This window comes from Mustelus asterias, chromosome 24, assembly GCF_964213995.1.
Source record: "Mustelus asterias chromosome 24, sMusAst1.hap1.1, whole genome shotgun sequence".
In the NCBI taxonomy this organism is placed as follows: domain Eukaryota; kingdom Metazoa; phylum Chordata; class Chondrichthyes; order Carcharhiniformes; family Triakidae; genus Mustelus; species Mustelus asterias.
The window spans coordinates 51,317,670-51,334,710 of NC_135824.1; the positions used below are offsets into that span (position 1 = coordinate 51,317,670).

A 17,041-nucleotide genomic window follows, 5' to 3' on the forward strand; every position below is an offset into this window, starting at 1 on the left:
TGCAGCATTATCTCCCGACTCCTAAACTCAATCCCTCGATTAATGAAGGCCAGTACGCCGTACGCCTTCTTGACCGCATCCTCCACCTGCGAGGCCGATTTAAGAGTCCTATGGACCCGGACCCCAAGGTCCTTCTGATCCTCTACACTGCTAAGAATGGTACCCTTCATATTATACTGCTGCTTCATCCCATTGGATCTGCCAAAATGGATCACCACACACTTATCCGGGTTGAAGTCCATCTGCCACTTCTCCGCCCAGTCTTGCATTCTATCTATGTCTCGCTGCAACTTCTGACATCCCTCCAAACTATCCACAACACCACCTACCTTGGTGTCGTCAGCAAACTTACCAACCCATCCCTCCACTTCCTCATCCAGGTCATTTATGAAAATGACAAACAGCAAGGGTCCCAGAACAGATCCCTGGGGCACTCCACTGGTCACTGACCTCCATGCAGAGAAAGACCCCTCCACAGCCACTCTCTGCCTTCTGCAGGCAAGCCAGTTCTGGATCCACAAGGCAACAGCCCCTTGGATCCCATGCCCTCTCACTTTCTCAAGAAGTCTTGCATGGGGGACCTTATCGAACGCCTTGCTGAAGTCCATATAGACCACATCCACCGCTCTTCCTTCGTCAATGTGTTTGGTCACATTTTCAAAGAACTCAACCAGGCTCGTAAGGCACGACCTGCCCTTGACAAAGCCGTGCTGACTACTTTTGATCATACTAAACTTCTCTAGATGATCATAAATCCTGTCTCTCAGGATCCTCTCCATCAACTTACCAACCACTGAGGTTAGACTCACCGGTCGGTAATTTCCCGGGCTGTCCCTGTTCCCTTTCTTGAATATAGGGACCACATCTGCAATCCTCCAATCCTCCGGAACCTCTCCCGTCTCCATCGACGATGCAAAGATCATCGCCAAAGGCTCCGCAATCTCCTCCCTCGCCTCCCACAGTAACCTGGGGTACATCCCATCCGGTCCCGGCGACTTACCAACCTTGATGCCATTCAATAGTTCCAACACATCCTCTTTCTTTATGTCCACATGCTCGATCCTTTCTGTCCACCGCAAACCAGCAGTACAACCACCCAGATCCCTTTCCACCGTGAATACCGAGGTAAAGTATTCATTAAGCAGCTCCGCCATTTCTAACGGTTCCGCACAAACTTTTCTCCCTTCACCTTTTAAGGGTCCTATGCCTTCACATCTCATCCTTTTACTCTTGACATATTTGTAGAAAGCCTTGGGATTCTCCTTAATCTTACCCGCCAAGGCCTTCTCATGACCCCTTCTCGCTCTCCTAATTTCCTTCTTAAGCTCCTTCCTACATCCCGTATACTCCTCTAAATCCTTAACACCTCCTAGCTCTCTGAACCTTCTGTACGCCTCTCTTTTCTTATTCACCAGGTTCATCACAACCTTCGTGCACCACGGTTCCCGTACCCTACCAACACCCCCCTGTCTCATCGGAACGTTGTCATGCAGAGCTCCAGACAAACATTCCTTGAAAATCCTCCACTTTCCTTCGGTACTTTTCCCCAAGAATGCCTCCTTCCAATTTACCCGTCTAATTTCCTCCTGTATGGGAATTTTCTGCTGGTGTCTCAGGAGCAGGCTTGAACCTACGATGTTCTGACTCAAAGTAGGAGATGCTGCCAAGTGAACCACAAGGAGAATCTAGAACTGGAGGGAGGAGAGAGGGGTGGTGACTATTTAAAAATAAGACAGAGATGAGGATTCTTTTCTCTCAGAAGTCTTTAGAATTCTCTTGCTCAAAAGGCAGCGGATGCAGAGTCTTTGACTATTTACTACGCAGAGGTAGATAGATTCTTGATAAACAAGGGGGTGAAAGGTTATCGGGGATAATGTCTATAACTGTGTTGGAGGTCGTGGGTTTTAACAAAAAGAAAATAACTCGTGGTTTGCACTCGTGGATTCAAAGTAACAACAACAGATTTATTCTAGGAGATGTTCTCTGCACAGAGTACAAGCTGAAAATAAAACAGCAACCTGCGGCAACACCCTAATGACATTGCCATCAAGTCATGTGATCATCCCTTAAAGCAATCATGCAGCCATTTAAATATACAACATGCAGGAGGTTACAGCCTGATCAGCCATGATGTTATTGAATGATGCAGCAGGCTTGAAGGGCCGAGTGGCCTACTCCTCCTCCGAACTCATATACATGTTTGTATGCACATAGTGTGTTGCTCCATCACTGTACCACACATTGTACTGGGTGCTCTGGTTTCCTCCCACAGTACAAAGATGTGCAGGTTAGGTGGATTGGCCATGAGAAATGTTGGGGGGTGGGGGCTGGCCCTTTCCTTCTCTATGAACGGTATGCTTTGTCAGTATAGCTCAAGAAAAAATACTTTTCGCTGTATAATACATGTGACAATAATAAATCAAATCAAAGAGAGGTTGTAGTGTAGTGTAGTGCAGAATGTAGTGTTACAGTCAAAGCTAGAGTCTAGAGAAAGATCAACTTAAAATAGAGTAGGTCCATTCAAACATCTAATGGCAGCGGGGAAGAAGCTGCACGTGACCTCAGACTTTAGTATCTTTTTCCTGACGGAAGAAGGTGGAAGAGAGAATGTCTGGGGTGCGTGGGGTCCTTGATTATGCTGGCTGCTTTTCCGAGGCAGCTGGAAGTGTAGATAGAGTCAATGGATGGGAGGCTGGTTTGAGTGATGGATTGGGCTACGTTCATGACTGTTTGTAGTTTCTTGCGGTCTTGGGCAGAGCAGGAGCCGTATCAAGCTGTGATACAACCAGAAAGAATGCTTTCTATGGTGCATCTGTAAAAGTTGGTGAGTCGTAGCTGACATGCCAAATTTCCTTAGTCTTCTGAGAAATAGTTGGTGAGCTTTCTTAACTATAGTGTCGGCATGAGGGCACCAGGACAGGTTGTTGGTGATCCGGACACCTAAAAATTTAAAGCTCTCGACCATTTCTACTTCGTCCCCATTGATGTAGACAGGGGCATGTTCTCCTTTACGCTTCCTGAAGTCGATGACAATCTCCTTCATTTTATTGACATTGGGGGAGAGATTATTGTTGCCGCACCAGTTCACCAGATTCTCTATCTCATTCCTGTACTCTGTCTCGTCATTATTTGAGATCCGACCCACTATGATGGTGTCATCAGCAAACTTGAAAATCAAGTTGGAAGGGAATTTGACCGCAGTCAAAGGTGTATAATATTTTAGAAACTTGTGTCCATTTCTCTGTGAAAATGATAAGTCAGCAGCAGCATTAATGGTTAATATATTTTCTGAATCCGGGTACGTCTGAGCAAGCTGCATGATCGAGCCTTCACTCCCTTAACCACACCCTCCCCCCACCATCATATAACTTTGCGACTGTTACTTGTTTCTGTGTGAGTGCCTGTTTTTCTGCAGTGTGTCCTATTTGACAGTATTTCCAAACCTTATCTTTATTGCCCGAAGTTGGGAATCATTATTGCAGGTTCAGTATCTGTATCAGTATCAGGCAGTCTGCATTCATACCAACAACCCAATTTAGAAAACTCACTGGGTACCCACATCCTTTGCTGTTCACAAATTCCAGCGCCCGGGGAACCAGGGTTCAATTCCGGACTCGGGTGACTGTGTGGAGTTTGCACATTCTCCCCGTGTCTGGGTGGGTTTCCTCCGGGTGCTCCGGATTCCTGCCACAGTCAAAAGATGTGCGGGTTAGGTTGATTGACCATGATAAATTGCCCCTTAGTGTCAGGGGGATTAGGAGGGTAAATAAGTTACGGGGATAGGGCCTGGGTGGGATTGTTGTTGGCCTCCTGCTGCACTGTAGATTCTATAATTCTATGAAATTCATTCTTAGAAGATGGAGGCCACTTGCAAGGCCAGACTTTATTACCCATTCCTGTTTGCCTTTGAGGTGCCTCGAACCACTGGAGTCTGTGGGGTGAAGGTTAAGTAGGGAGTGTTAAGATTTTTCCCAGTAACAATGAAAGACCAGTGACATATTCCCAATTCAGGATGGTCTGTGGCTTGGAGGGGAACTTGTCCTTCTAGGTAGTGGGGATCTCAGGGTTGGGAGGTGCTGTCAAAGGAGCCTTGGTGAGCTGCTGATGTGAAAAAAGACTTCCTAGAATCCCGATAGTACAGAAGGAGGCCATTCGGCCCATCGAGTCTGCACTGATTCTCCAACAGTGTATCCTACCCAGATCCTATCCCCGTAACTCTACATATTTACCCCACTAATCCCCTGAGCCAACACATTTTGGACCCTAAGGGGCAATTTATCATGGCCAATCCATCTAACCGACATACCTTTAGAGACTAAGGGACAATTTAGCATGGCAAATCCACCTAATCTACACATCTTTGGCCCCTAAAGGGCAATTTAGCATGGCCAATCTACCTAACCTAACACATCTTTGGACACTAAGGGGCAATTTAGCATGGCCAATCTACCTAACCTAACACAGCTTTGGACACTAAGGGACAATTTAGCATGGCCAATCCACCTAACCTGCACATCTTTGGATACTAAGGGGCAATTTAGCATGGCCAATCCACCTAACCTGCACATCTTTGGATACTAAGGGACAATTTAGCATGGCCAATCCATCTAACCGACATACCTTTAGACACTAAGGGACAATTTAGCATGGCAAATCCACCTAATCTACACATCTTTGGCCCCTAAAGGGCAATTTAGCATGGCCAATCTACCTAACCTAACACATCTTTGGACACTAAGGGGCAATTTAGCATGGCCAATCTACCTAACCTAACACAGCTTTGGACACTAAGGGACAATTTAGCATGGCCAATCCACCTAACCTGCACATCTTTGGATACTAAGGGGCAATTTAGCATGGCCAATCCACCTAACCTGCACATCTTTGGATACTAAGGGACAATTTAGCATGGCCAATCCGCCTAAGCTACACATCTTTGGCCCCTAAAGGGCAATTTAGCATGGCCAATCCACCTAACCTACATATCTTTGGACCCTAAAGGGCAATTTAGCATGGCCAATCTACCTACCCTAACACATCTTTGGACACTAAGGGGCAATTTAGCATGGCCAATCCACGTTATCTGCACATCTTTGGACACTGAGGGGCAATTTAGCATGGCCAATCCACCTAACCTGCACATCTTTGGATACTAAGGGACAATTTAGCATGGCCAATCCGCCTAAGCTACACATCTTTGGATACTAAGGGACAATTTAGCATGGCCAATCCGCCTAAGCTACACATCTTTGGACACTAAGGGACAATTTAGCATGGCCAATCTACCTAACCTGCACATCTTTGGACACTAAGGGACAATTTAGCATGGCCAATTCACCTAATCTACACATCTTTGGACACTAAGGGGCAATTTAGCATGGCCAATCCACCTAACCTACACATCTTTGGACACTAAGGGGCAATTTAGCATGGCCAATCCCCCTAACCTGCACATCTTTGGACACTAAGGGGCAATTTAGCATGGCCAATCCACCTAACCCACACATCTTTGGACACTAAGGGGCAATTTAGCATGGCCAATCCACCTAACCTGCGCATCTTTGGACACTAAGGAGCAATTTGGACACTAAGGAGCAATTTAGCACGGCCACGCAGACACAGGTGCAAACACAGAACGTGCAAACTACAGGCGGTGACCCGAGGCTGGGTCCCTGGCGCTGTGAGGCAGCAGTGCTCAGCACCGTGCCGCTCCTGTCAATCAGCCGCCTTCCCGCCAATGGAGATCCCGGCCCCATTCACAAAAAAATAGACAACAAGTAGCAACGTGCGGCGGCCAATGGGAATCAGCCAATGGGAGGCTGAGGTCTGGTCGCGTCACAATGAGGGGCGTGCCGCGGAGGGCGGGGCCGCTGGGCGGCGCGGGGGTCACGGGGCCGGAAGCAGGCATGGTGGTGAGACACGTGGAGGACGCCAAGCAGTTCCAGAGCCTGCTGAGCCAGACCGAGCTGCTGGTGGTGGTCATGTACTCGGCCGAGTGGTGCAGCAACTGCCGCATGATCCGGCCGCACTTCTACAACCTCTCCGAGCAGCTGCTCAACGTCGTCTTCGTGGAGGTGGACGTGGACGACGCCGAGCCCATGGCCCGCTCGGCTGGCATCACCTGCATGCCCACCTTCCACTTCTTCAAGCGCTCGACCAAGATGGGGGAGTTCTCGGGCACCAAGCGGGAGAAGCTGGAGCGCCTGCTGGACGAGCTGCAGTGAAGGGGGAATGTGGGACCTGTTAGAATTTGAAAACATATAGACTGGGAGAAGCACAAACAAGAAAAAAATAACCTAAGTTTGAAATTTCTGGATAAATAAAACTGCAACTAAAAGTATGACAACCAGAGGAATTAAGGGAAGCAGTTTTCAAAATTCATTTTTTGGGATGTGCCCATCTATCCAAAGAACAGTACAGCACAGGAAACAGGCCCTCCGGCACTCCAACTATCCATAGTTGAGCTGGAAAGATGCTGGTGGGACACCACTGTATGTGTGGTTAACTTTGGTGAAACTTGCTTGGCCACTTCGGGGAGCAGTTTAAGAGTTAATCCACAACAGTTATGGGCCTTAAATTGGGATTTTGGAAAGCTGCGGATAGGAAAGGAAAGCTTAGACACTATTTTGGATCAGGACTGGGAGCTTGTATTAAGGAAGAGTTAGCATTCATAGAGCGCCTGTCACATCCTCAGGCTGTCACCATGGCACAATCTGAGATAGCCTTCTCAGCCCTTTGTCCAATTTCTTATGTATCAGAAAATTGTGAGTTTTGGTCCTGTTCCAGAGAACCTCCAGGCCGATGCTTCAGCGTTCGTACGTGCATAGTGTGTTGACTCCACTGCTGTACCATACATTATACCGGGTGCTCTGATTTCCTCCCACACACAGTCCAAAGATATGTAGGTTAGGTGGATTGGCCATGCTAAATTGCCCCTCAGTGTCCGAAAATGTCGGTGTGCTTTGTCTGTATAGTGCCCGTTATTTGATTTGATTTATTATTGTCACATGTATTAACATACAGTGAAAAGTATTGTTTCTTGCGCGCTATACAGACAAAACATACCGTTCACAGAGAAGGAAACGAGAGAGTAGTGTTACAGTCATAGCTAGAGTGTAGAGAAAGATCAACTTAATGCAAGGTAAATCCATTCAAAAGTCTGACAGCAGCAGGGAAGAAGCTGCTCTTGAGTCATTATGAAAAACATATCAAAATTACTGACCTGAGCTAGGGAGTATTTAACCCCATTCTGGGTAGACACTTAGAGCAAAGATTGCATAGGAAAACTTTAAGTATGCAACAAAATCCAGAGGGAGATGGGAATGTATTCTACGCAGCCGTTAGGAGCATATGAAATAGGAGCAGTAGTAGGCCATTCAGCCCTTCGAGCATACTCCACCATGGCTGATCTGTTGCTCACATTCACATCTACCCCCAAAACCTTTTATTCCCTTAACTAACAAAACTTCCAAACCCACGGCCACTTCCATCTAGCAGGACAAGGGTAACAGTTACATGGGAACACCACTATCTGCAAGTTCCCCTCCAAGTCACTCACCATCCTGACTTGGAAATATATCGGCCATTCCTTTGCAGTCGATGGGTCAAAATCCTGGAAGTCCCTCCCCAATGGCATTGTGGGTCAACCCACAGCATATGGACTGCAAGAAGGCAGCTCACCATCACCTTCTCAAGGGCAACCAGGGATGGGCAATAAATGCTGTAAGAAGTCTCACAACACCAGGTTAAAGTCCAACAGGTTTAGTTGGCAGCACTAGCTTTCGGAGCCCCAAGCCCCTTCTTCAGGTGAGTGAGGACTCGTGTTCACAAACAGGGCATATAAAGACACAAACTCAATTTACAAGATAATGGGTTGGAATGCGAGTCTTTGCAGGTAATCAAGTCTTAAAGGTACAGACAATGTGAGTGGAGGGAGCATTAAGCACAGGTTAAAGAGATGTGTATTGTCTCCAGCCAGGACAGTTAGTGAGATTTTGCAAGCTCAGGCAAGTCGTGGGGGTTACAGATCGTGTGCCATCATCCGTGCTGGATCATCGACACGGATGCCATCATCTCACATGAGAACACCATCCACCAGGTACACGGTACATACTCTTACAACTCGGGCAACGTTGTCTACCTGATACGCTGCAGGAAAGGATGTCCCGAGGCATGGTACATTGGGGAAACCATGCAGACGATGCGACAACGAATGAATGAACACCGTTCAACAATCACCAGGCAGGAGTGTTCCCTTCCAATCGGGGAGCACTTCAGCATTCACGGGCATTCAGCCTCTGATCTTCGGGTAAACGTTCTCCACGACACACGACAACGCAGAATCGCTGAGCAGAGACTGATAGCCAAGTTCCGCACACATGAGGACGGCCTCAACCGGGATCTTGGGTTCATGTCACACTATCTGTAACCCCCACGACTTGCCTGGGCTTGCAACATCTCACTAACTGTCCTGTCTGGAGACAATACACATCTCTTTAACCTGTGCTTTACCCTCTCTCCACTCACATTGTCTGTACCTTTAAGACTTGATTACCTGCAAAGACTCGCATTCCAACCCATTATCTTGTAAATTGAGTTTGTGTCTTTATATGCCCTGTTTGTGAACACGAGTCCTCACTCACCTGAAGAAGGGGCTTGGGGCTCCGAAAGCTAGTGCTGCCAAATAAACCTGTTGGACTTCAACCTGGTGTTGTGAGACTTCTTACTGTGCCCACCCCAGTCCAATACCGGCATCTCCACATAATAAATGCTGGCCAGCCAGCGACGCCCATGTCCCATGAACGAATTTTTAAAAAGCATCTATCTACCTCAGCCTTATAAATATCCGAAGACGCCACGACAGTCCAATCAGGGAGGGAGAGAACTACCTGGACACTTTGTTTCAGGAGGCGGTCACACCCCTTAGGATAGAATCTTCCGGTTGGGAAAGTGGTCAGGGACAGGAGGGTGTGACTGCAGCTGAAGAAGGTAAGCGGACCCAGAGGGCAGAAGTGTCAGCCTCTGCAATTACCCAACAGGCTTGAGGTTTTTTCAGCTTGTTTGGATGAGAGTGGGGGCTGCAGGGTGGATGAGCTGACTGACCATGGCACTGTGGTACAGGAAGCCATTCAAGATATGTGCCTTGCTCAACGTACCTCTATTTCTTTCTCTATTTGCAAATGTAATAGGCTCCACCATAATACAACCCTAACTGTGAGTATTCCTGGATTACTGAAGATTATTCCTGGATTACAGAAACCAGAGGGTGGTTGTAGAGGGTTGTTTTTCAAACTGGAGGCCTGTGACCAGCAGTGTGCCTCAGGGATCAGTGCTGGGTCCACTGTTATTTGTCATTTATATTAATGATTTGGATGAGAATATAGGAGGCATGGTTAGTAAATGTGCAGATGACACCAAGATTGGTGGCGTAGTAGATAGTGAAGAAAGTTATCTCCGATTGCAGTGGGATCTTGATCAATTGGGCCAGTGGGCTGACGGATGGCAGATGGAGTTTAATTTAGACAAATGCGAGGTGATGCATTTTGGTAGATTGAACCAGGGCAGGACTTACTCAGTTAATGGTAGGGCGTTGGGGAGAGTTCCAGAACAAAGAGATCTAGGGGTACATTTTCATAGCTCCTTGAAAGTGGAGTCACAGGTGGACAGGGTGGTGAAGAAGGCATTTGGCATGCTTGGTTTCATTGGTCAGAATATTGAATACAGGAATTGGGACGTCTTGTTGAAGTTGTACAAGACATTGGTATGGCCACACTTGGAATACTGTGTACAGTTCTGGTCACCCTATTATAGAAAGGATATTATTAAACCAGAAAGAGTGCAGAAAAGATTTACTAGGATGCTACCGGGACTTGATGGATTGAGTTATAAGGAGAGGCTGGATAGACTGGGACTTTTTTCCCTGGAGTGTGGAAGGCTGAGGGGCAATCTTATAGAGGTCTATAAAATAATGAGGGGCACAGATCAGCTAGATGGTCAATATCTTTTCCCAAAGGTAGGGGAGTCTAAATCTAGAGGGCATAGGTTTAAGGTGAGAGGGGAGAGATACAAAAGTGTCCAGAGGGGCAATTTTTTCACACAGAAGGTGGTGAGTGTCTGGAACAAGCTGCCAGAGGTAGTAGTAGAGGTGGGTACAATTTTGTCTTTTAACAAGCGTTTAGACAGTTACATGTGTAAGATGGGTATAGAGGGATGTGGGCCAAATGCGGGCAATTGGAACTAGCTTAGGGGTTTAAAAAAAAGTGCGGCATGAACAAGTTGGGCCGAAGGGCCTGCTTCCATGCTGTAAACCTCTATGAGTCTATAAGAACTTTCGGCCTCCTGGCAGTATGCTTTCTTCTTATGGGGCAGATTTACGGTTAGAGCGCACTTCAAATCGGTTTGTACTGGTAGTATGTTTGATGTTCGTAAATAACATCCTTGAAGAGAAAGACAAGACTTGTGCCGGCGGCTTGACACTCCCCTGTGGCTTTAAAGGAGCCATATAAATGCAAAATATATTCCTAGTTTTAGCTTGCTGTTCAATAAAATATCATTTTTCAAGTTAGAAGATGCCTTTTGATTATAAATTGGATCCAGAATTAGGCATTCCTCAAGATGCTTTGGTGAGTATGATGCTGAGCAGGTCATTGAGAGTATTTAAGACGGAGATAGGTAGGCTCTTGATTGGTAAGGGGATCAAATGTTACGGGGAAAAGGCAGGAGAATGGGGTTGAGAAACTTTCAGGCATGATTGAAAGGCGGAGCAGACTCGATGGACTAAATGGGGAGGTGATGGCCTAGTGGTATTATCACAAGATTATTAATCCAGAAACTCAGCTAAAGTTCTGGTGGACCCGGGTTCAAATCCCGCCACGGCAGATGGTAGAATTTGAATTCAATTAAAAAATATCGGGAATTAAGAATCTACTGATGACCATGAAACCATTGTCGATTGTCGGGAAAACCCATCTGGTTCACTAATATCCTTTAGGGAAGGAAATCTGCCGTCCTTACCCGGTCTGGCCTACATGTGACTCGAGCCACAGCAATGTGGTTGGCTCTCAACTGCCCTCAGGCAACTATAGCTAGCACGAGGGGACATAGCTTTAAATTGAGGGGTGATAGATATAGGACAGATGTCAGAGGTAGGTTCTTCACTCAGAGAGTAGTAAGGGCATGGAATGCCCTGCCTGCAGCAGTAGTGGACTCGCCACCATTAAGGGCATTTAAATTGTCTTTGGATAAACATATGGATGATATTGGAATAGTGTAGGTTAGATGGGCTTTAGATTGGTTTCACTGGTCGGCGCAACATCGAGGGCCGAAGGGCCTGTACTGCACCGTAATGTTCTCTGTTCTATAACTAGGGATGGCCCAGCCAGTGACCCCCATGTGCCACAAATGAATTTTTAAAAATGGCCTAATTCTGCTCCTGTGGCCGGAATTCTCCCATCCTGCCTGCCACTGGAATTCTAGTGGGGGAGGGGGACGAACCATGTAAAGGTCCACTGAAGTCAGGTGGAAATCTCCGGTTTTCAGGCGAGCATGGCCGGAGAATCCCGCCCTATATGTCTTATAGCTCTGTCTTAAAAAGTATTCCACTGCCTTTTGAGGAAGAGAGTTCAAGATTCACAACCTTCTGAGAGAAAGAATTTCTCCTAATTTCGGCCTTAAGTGAGCAACTCCTTATTTTTAAACAGTGACCCCTAGCTCTAGGTTCTTCAACAAGAGGAAATGTCCTCTCCACATCCACACTGTCAATACCCCTCAGGATCTTAAAGGTTTCGATCAAATTAAACTACTATCTTGACCGCTCGTACTTCATGAGGAGGTAGATGATTTGGACCCAGATGAAACTGATCGGCATTCTCGAACAGGGAAAGAGGAGGTTGGAATTGCCAAAATGATGAGATCGTTAAAAAGATTGAAGTAAATATTATCCGTAGCAAGTGGAAAGTTAACATAATGTCATGCAGTTATTCCAAAATAACTTCCTAATTGAAACAGTGTGCCAAACGTTCAGATACATGATTTGAAGATGCTGTCTATTGTGGCAGGTTTGTAGGTTGTGATTTTACATCACAGTATGATCCCTGGTGCAGTGAGAGACCCCCCCACCCACATCAGCACGGGAGGCGGGGGGGGGGGGTGGGGGGGAGTTGAGGAGAGAGGGAGGCTATGCATGGTCATATTCCACAACCCTGTGCAGTCTCTTATGAAGCAGCGTTAACTCAGCTGCTTCCTTCCCCTTACCTCTGGATGTGTTGCACAAAGTAGAGAGGCACAAGATGGAAAAGTAGCTATCAGTGGAGCTGATGGCCTGGTGGTATTATTATTCAGAAACTTACTAATGATCTGGGGGACCCGGGTTCGAATCCCGCCATGGCCAATGGTGGAATTTGAATTCAATAAAAAAATCTGGATTAAGAATCGACTGACGACCATTGTCAGAAAAACCCATCTGGTTCACTAATGTCCTTTAGGGAAGGAAATCTGCCGCCCTTACCCGTCTGGCCTACATGTGACTCCAAAGCCACAGCAATGTGGTTGACTCTCCACTGCCCTCGAGTGAATAGGGATGGGCAATAAATGCTGTCCTGGCCAGCGACGCCCATGTCCCACGAATTAATTTTTAAAAACAGCGGCATCACTGAACGATGCTGGATCTTGCATTATTGACCTGAGAGAAGGAATTCTCGAGAGGCTGCAGTTTTCTATGAGAAATATCTCTCACAAAGGTAAGACTATAGATGGAACAAGGGTGACAATTGGGAAGGGATGAGGAGAAGGTGAAGGAAGTGTACAAAATACAGGAGAACACTAATAAACTTGCAGAAAGAGCAAATAATTGCCAGATGGAGTTCAATGCAGATAAATGTGAGGTAGCACATTTTTGTGGATAGAAGAGGGAGACACATTGCATAAAAGGGGCAAGTTGAGATGGAGAGAGAGGAACAAATGGATCTTGGAGTACAAATTCACCAAATACTAAAAGATTCAAAGAGATTTGGGGGTCCAGGACACAGATCATTAAAATCTTAAGGACAGGTACAAAATAATCAAGTCTAATGGAATGCTTGTCTTTATATCAAGAGGAATAGTTTACAAAGTGCTGGAAGTCATGGTACGACTGCAAATCGAGGACTATCCTTAATGGGCAGAATTTTCCCGTCCCGCCTGTTATGGGAATTGTAGCGAGTGGGATGGAAAATTCAGCAAAGGTCCGTTGACCTCGGGTGGGAATTTCCGGTCTTGGAGCGAGCGCGGCAGGAAAATAAAAGGGATAGAACTGAAGAGTAGGGAACGATTGCTAAACCTGTATCAAATCTTAATTAGACCACGTTTAGAGAACCGTGTGCATTTCTGGTCACCATATGATTAAAAAGGATGTAGAGGCACTGGAGAGGATGCAGAGATTTACAAAAATGAAGTACTTGAGTGTACCTATAAAGAGGGTGCAAGTTAGCTCAGCTGGTCTGATGGCTAATGTGGGAATCAGATTCGCAGCAACAGCATTGGTTTTGGGCCCTGTTCCAGCTGAGGTTTACCAGGATGTTGCCTGGTATGGAGGGGCTTGGTTATGAGGAGAGATTGGGGAAACTGGGGTTGTTCTCCTTGGAAAGACGGAGGATGAGGGGAGACTTAATAGAGGTGTATAAAATTATGAAAGGCATAGATAGGGTGAACGGTGGGAAGCTTTTCCCGGGTCGGTGGTGACATTCACGAGGGGTCATAGGTTCAAGGTGAAGGGGGGGAGGTTTAACACAGATATCAGAAGGACATATTTTACACAGAGGGTCGTGGGGACCTGGAATGTGTTGCCGGGCAAGGTGGTGGAGGCGGACACACTGGGAACGTTTAAGACTTATCTAGACAGCTATATGAACGGAGTGGGAATGGAGGGATACAAAAGAGTGGTCTAGTTTGGACCAGGGAGCGGCGCGGGCTAATTGTTCTTTGTTTCTCGTTTCAAGGCTTCATTCTATGATCATCTTGCTGGTGCCAGTACAGAGCGAGACTGCGGATAGTTGGGAACCTGTCTCGGGGGCAGGGAATTCAGATGGTGTTCGTAAAGTAGAAGTGGAAATGAATAGGGTTGGGAAGCATTTTCTGATCAGGGCCAGTGTGATCTCCTGGACTCGTTTCAATCGCCTCAGGGGGTCGGAGAGGAATTTCCCAGATTTTTTTTCCCCATATTGGCCCTGGGGTTTTCACTCTGGGTTTTCGCCTCTCCCTGGAGATCACATGGTCTGGAATGGGGGGGTGGGGGTGAGTTAATAGGTTGTGATGAACAAAGCATCGTAGCTGTGAGGGACAGCTCGGTGGATAGGATATTAGGATGTAGATAGGCTGGAAAATTGGGCGGGGATCCTGGATTCAGGATTCAATCCTGGACCGGGGAGCGGCGCGGGCTTGGAGGGCCGAAGGGCCTGTTCCTGTGCTGTATTGTTCTTTGTTCTTGTTCTTTGTTTGTTCTTTGTTCTGAGATAGACTCAGGGCCTACATCCTCGCTCTAACCAGAGTAAAAAAAAACGGGCATTTTGCTGTGGTTCAGTGACTAATCGCCAAGGACTGATCTTCAGGCAGAGAGCTGAAGAAGACACATCAGGGAAGAACTAACTCTCTTTTGGAAAGGGGAGGCCAAAGAGGGGTGACCCAGTCGAGGTCTTTAAAATGTGACCTTGTGGATGCAGAGAATGTTTCCGCTTGTGGGGAAGAACACAACTATAAGAGAGGCCCCCCCCAAGAAATTAAATAGGGAATTGAGAAGAAACTTCTTTAACCCGAGGGTGGAGAGAATGTGGAACTCACTCACACGGCGGGGGGCAGTGGTTTAATGGGAAGTTGAACATGGATATGGGGGAGAAGGGAAGAGAGGGTTAAAATGATGGATGAGGAGACTCAAGTGGTGCATAAACTCTGGCACAGACTGGTTGGGCCGAATGGCCTGTTTATCCAATGTTATCCTATGTATATAAGGTGGCAACTGAGTGCAAGCAAACTATCAGAATTGACAGTACAGCTCCCTTATTGTACCTGGACAGGACATCATTTGCCTGCACAGCAAGAACCTTTACAACCCAGTCATTTAATAACTTCTGATACTTGGATGGAGAACCAAATGGGAAATGACAACAACAGTTTGCCATTAGTGAGCGCCTATAAAACGTAGCAAAACATCCCGATGCGGTTCACAGGAGAACCCAGCAGACAAGATTCGACACAGCCACAAATGACTAAAAGCTTGGTTATAGAGTTAGGAGCCCCTTGGACAATGAAAGCGAGGTGGAAAGTTGTAAGGAAGGAATTCCTGACCCTGGAGCCTTGGCAGCTGAAGGCATAGCAGCCAATGGGTGGAGCAGTTAAAATCAGGGGACACCCCAGAGGCCAGAATAGAGGCGTGCTGATATTTCAGAGAGTTGTAGGTGGCTGTTGATCATGCAGCAAGTTGCTACGATCTGGATTTCACTGCCTGAGATAGGAGGCTGAAAGCAGATACAGCAGCAGCTTTCAGACTCACAGAATGACTGCAATGCGGGAGGCCATTCGGCCCATCATGTCTTCACTGGCTCTCCGAATGAGCAATTCCCTTTTGTGCTATCCCCCTTCCTCCCTGTAACCCTGCATATTTTTCCTTTTCAGTTAACAATCTACTTCCCCCTTTAAATGCTTCAACTCAACCTGCATCCATCACACTCAGGCAGCGCACTCCGGAACCATAAAATACTTACAGCACAGAAGGAGGCCATTTGGCCCATCCTGCCCATGCCAGCCCAATGACACCCAGGTGCCCTTTTTAATCCCACCTTCCTTCATCCAGCACAGAGCCTTGTAGCTTACAGCACTTCAGGTGCAGTTCCAGATATGATCCCAAAACTGCACCCGGTATATCCAGATGTGATCTCCAAATCTGCACCTAGTATTCCAGATGTGTTCCCAAAAACTGCACTCAGTATTCCAGTGTGGCGACTAGGGGATTTTCACAGTAACTTCATTGCAGTGTTAATGTGAACCTACTCGTGACACCAATAAATAAACTTTTTTTTAAAAACTGCATCAGTATTCCAGATGTGGGCCCTAAACTGGGCCCAGTATTCCAGATGTGATCCCAAAACTGGACCCAGTATATCCAAATGTGGTCCCCAGAACTGCACCAGTATTCCAGATGTGATCCCAAAACTGTATCAGTATTCCAGCTGTGGTCCCCAAAACTGCACCCAGTATATCCAGCACAGAGGTCCAGCACCCAGTATATCCAGCACCCAGTATATCCAGCACATGGCCTCTTTCTGTGCTGTGGGATACCAGAAACGCAGCCATTCGCGGGACAGAAGCATTTTAATTATTATTTTTGGGACTTGAATTACTTGAGAAGTTACTTCAGTCGCATCAGCAGCCGGTCCAACTTGTCCCTCTTGGTCCCCGAGAACTCTGCCACCTTCTCCTGGCAGCTGTAGAAGTGGAAGGTGGGCATGCAGGTGATGCCCGCAGCCCGGGTCAGCTCCTCCGACTCATCCACGTCCACCTCCACGAAGATGACATCGTGGAACTGGTCGGACCTCATGCGGAAGAAGGGCTTGATGTTGGAGCAGTTGGTGCACCATTTCGCCGCGAAGAAGACAACAATCAGGGTCTCTTCCTCCTCCTGCAGCAAGGTCTCGAACTGCTTGCGCGTCTTGATGTGCCTGAGGACCATGCTGCCACCTCCTGTCCCGGCCTGGGGTTTGCTGAGGTTGGGGGAGTGGGGGGATGGGGAGGGGGGGGGGCAAACCATCCCCCACCCCCCCTCTATCTGGCTGTACCCCCACCCCCTCCCCCGATAGTGACGCACAGCAGCGTCATGTCAAACTTGGCCAAACCTTTCCCTTTTGTCAACTTGAGGAACCCAAATGTTGAGGTTCAGAGACTAAAGGAGGAGGCGGGGGAAGGGGGGGAGGGGGAGGGGCACCAAATGTCAGAGTTCAGTGCCAGAAATGGGAAGGAGGGGGAAACCAAATGATGAAATTCAGTTTAAGTTTAGTTATTAATGTCACAAGTAGGC

At 47.2% G+C, this 17,041-nt stretch overlaps 2 pseudogenes; one reads left to right on the top strand and one right to left on the bottom strand.

Moving 5' to 3' along the window:
• The first annotated feature begins 5,906 nt into the window (after nt 1–5,906).
• Nucleotides 5,907–6,224, top strand: LOC144511079 (thioredoxin pseudogene; annotated as a pseudogene).
• A 10,151-nt stretch (nt 6,225–16,375) lies between these two features.
• On the bottom strand, nt 16,376–16,696 carry LOC144511080 (thioredoxin pseudogene; annotated as a pseudogene).
• Between the last annotated feature and the right edge of the window lie 345 nt (nt 16,697–17,041).